The 3,706-nt window shown below is 38.3% G+C and overlaps 1 protein-coding gene across 1 annotated transcript in view; it reads right to left on the bottom strand.

Annotated features, from left to right (window-relative positions):
- CAPS2 (calcyphosine 2) overlaps positions 1-3,706 on the bottom strand; it is a 74,615-nt gene that overhangs the window by 22,902 nt on the left and 48,007 nt on the right. The gene's annotated exons all lie outside the window — the stretch shown is intronic.

Genomic DNA, 3,706 nt, shown 5'->3' with positions numbered 1-3,706 from the left:
TGCAGAAAGAGGATGCCAAAAAGAAACAGCAGAAAAAGAGAGGTAATTAACATCATTTTGAGAGCCATTATGTTCCAGGAATTTTATACTTTGCCTCACTTTGCCTCTTGGTTTTATGAAAAATCACTTCTTGATAGCTAAGGTCTGAGGCTTATTATTGTTGTCTAGCCAAGCATTGCATTCTGCACAAGGATGCCTTTGACCTCCCTTGAGCACCTGTGGTAGACAAATCACTACAGTAGGCCCAGAAAGCATTCCTAATGAAGTGCTGGACCCATAACCCATAAAACTTCCTAACCACAAGACTTTCAAGGGAAAGTTAGTGATGTGATCTGAAGCATTGAAGTAAAGGATTGGAATACATATCCTAAATATCATGAAACTCTCTGTTTTGAAAAATACTGGAATCTCTTTATTCTCTGTATGGAGAATGTTCTGCTCTGGGTCTCCATGCACCGGGTTTTCAGGCAGGTCTGTGGAGGAGGAGGACTTTCACATGCCCCAACTGTTGCCTCCATCAAGACTAGTCTCCTAGTCGGGGCACCGCCCCAGAACTGCCCGCCAGGAACATGGCCATTTTGAGGACACAGGGTTCAGCATGCTAAATCGATAACAGGAGGAGGAAATTAATCTTAAAAAATGAAAAAACGAAATCCAGGAATCAAAAATATAATAGTACAATGCCAGAATTCTAAAAATAAAAATGAATGCACAAAAATACACGGTAAAATATCAAAACTTTAAGTAAAGACAGGATTAGGAATAGTGTTGTGCCATCCAATATTGGAACCTGAGGCACAAGGAAAATCAGTTATACTGACTTTGTCTGTTTACTATCATTACATTTTGCTCATCATGGATCTATTTGCATTCATTCTGATTGTTAAATTTAATATGGTACGAAAATAAACTTTATCTTGAATGCGGAGGATCTTGGTCCCACTTAAATTTTGCCCCAGAGGCATGTGAGTATCTCCATCAGCAAACCCTAGTCCCAGCCTTAGGATGATGTCCTACGTGGGGATCATCTTCCCAGATCACTGGGGGCAGGCAGCCCTAAGAACTGGTGAGGAGTCACCATGGGAGAGAGGGACTTTTTGAGAAAGTTACAGATGTGCAGTACTCTGACCCTGGGGCAGCCAGCAGAGTCAGGTTTAAACTCCCTTCAGGTGAGCAAAGAGTTTTACATTTCATGGCAGGGATTGGGAAGAGGGTCTGAGAGGCTGGCTTGGCTCAGCTGGTCTGGCTGCAAGCCTCCAAGAACACTTTGGAAACTGCTTCTCCGAGGACATCTCCTGAACGTGTCCTCAAAATGGCCATGTTCCTGGCGGGCAGTTCTGGGGCGGTGCCCTGACTAGGAGAGCTAGTCTTGATGGAGGCCACAGTTGGGGCATGTGAAAGTCCTCCTCCTCCACAGACCTGCCTGACACACATGCTATTTCTCATTTAATATCACAGAAGAAATTGTGGGTCTTTTTAATTAAATATCCTTGATATTTGACAAAATGTTTTCTAATAACTTTGCTCTTATTCAAAATTTAGGTAGGTATTCTAGTTATTATTTTTTAGTTAAAATCATCTGAAAGCTTAGAAACCCAAAACAATGCTTTCATACGGTGCACAGGTATGGGTTAGAAGATGCAAAGGTATGGACAGACAAAGCTGCCTGTGGTTCATCCGTGATCTCTAATGGGAGGATACTAAGATGTGGGCTGGGGCTGCCATCATTTGAAGGTGCAGTTGGGCTGAATGCTCAAGAAGCCTTACTCACATTGTACATGAACAATACTACCTGTCTTCCAGGAGTTGAACTAGACTACTGTCTTGCTTTGGGCATATCATTAGGAATGGCCGATGACTGGAGACCTACATGAGGTCTCTCCTGCATGGAGGTTGCAGGAGTTTAACTCATTAGCCAGTGACTCAGAATCCCAGCGGACAAGGAAAACGCTGCATCCTTTTTCTTGATCTAATGAGGTTCACAGCATCGCTCGACCGACATGCCATTGCTTGTAAGCAAGTCAAAAGTCATCCAGCTTCCTAGAGAGGGAACTTAGCCCCCTCTATATATGGAGTCAAGTTGACTATTTAAAAAGATGATATGAGATGAAAGGTAATAAATAGTGACACTCTCTATGGAACATAATTTGTTAAAGGATTAAAGATCATTTATTCATCCAGGATTCAAGATCAATTATTTTAGTGTGTACATCAGTGAGATAGAAATAACACCTAAAGTATCTACAGATATCAAAACTAGTCTTTCACATATATGTCATCTTTTAGTTAATTTTGAGTAAAAACGCATTTTTATGCTAATAGTTTTTGTAAACCACCATCTTGCTAAATTCTTTGAAGGAAAAAAGCTGATGGCCTTAATACACAATTTTTATTTTTCTTAATAAACAAGAATGATGATATTTTATAATAATGAAAGTTTTATAGATGGAGTAGGAAATGATGGCAAGCAAATTATTTCTACGTATTTAAAATGATCAGTTTAAATGATTTTTTTATAACTGTCATTGGTAATAATCAAGAAAAATTAAGAAACTGTGCTAAGTGCTGTATCTATCTGTATCTACACTTAGGTTTATAGCCATATGTATAAGGGGTCTTCAATTAGTTTGTGCAAAAGTAGAACTAAGGAGAAACATTGTGGTGATATGAAATGTCTAATATGGCTCTTCTGTCCATGTCTCCGTAACTCCCACCAAGTGACTGTAAATAGTGTGAAACACTAACGGTGGGAATTAGTCAGTTTTAATTGTCATCCTCATAGCTATGGGAGAGGGGTCCTGGAGGGGTAGTGGTTACGAATTGGGTTACAATCTGCCTGGTAGGCAGTTTGAAACCTCCAGCAGCTCCTTGGGAGAAAGACTGGGATTTCTATGACCATAAACAATTCCCGTTTCAGACACACGGCTGTGCATCAGAATCGAGTGAAGAAGGGCGGCGGGGAGAGGCAGGTCTGATCTTTCCTCAGGACAAGTGGGTGGAGCTGGATTCTTTTTTCCCCTTGTGTAGCCAGGGGAAGTCCAATATAGCCTTAGCACCCTTTTTGCAAATATCTGTAAAAATGTACATAACAGTCCTTGTATTAAAAGTTAGATTATGCTATCACATAAAGTGAGTTTATTCAATTTATATCATTACATTTTAATATCATTAAAATTTGAACCAGTCTGATAATATTGTCCAATATGTACATGAATAAAGCAATAGGGCTTGGATCATATTTTACAAAGTATTACACCCATTTTTTTAACCATTTCTTAGTTCCTTTGACCTTTTTGTTGTTCTAATTTGTGTTAATATACAAAATTTAGCAGCATGAACTTGGAAGCAACCCTTTAAAGTTTTCCTGTATTTCTGTATCTCCAGGGGAAACTGAAAATATTTTTTTTTGAAAATATTTTTAAAATAGAAAAAAGATGATAACATTTAACCAATAATAACCTACATTCAGAAAGTACTGTTTCAGTTGCTTAGGATACTAAGGAAAAGATTCTGAATACCATAAAGAGGTTTAGAATACCATAAATTTATTTTAGGACACAAAAAAGCTGCTTACATTTCTTATTAAGAACTATGAAATTGCATTTCAGATTCATATGTGAAGGAGCACCAAAAAGTTTATGGGAAATGGAATTAAACAATAATAAAATTTTCTATAAACTCCTTGAAATCCTTTTCTATATGATAA

This window comes from Echinops telfairi, unplaced genomic scaffold, assembly GCF_000313985.2.
Source record: "Echinops telfairi isolate 266 unplaced genomic scaffold, ASM31398v2 ScPeMD7_2;HRSCAF=8, whole genome shotgun sequence".
Classification (NCBI taxonomy): domain Eukaryota; kingdom Metazoa; phylum Chordata; class Mammalia; order Afrosoricida; family Tenrecidae; genus Echinops; species Echinops telfairi.
The sequence above is the reverse complement of the archived record's forward strand: the minus strand, read 5'-3'. Positions and strand labels throughout refer to the sequence as shown.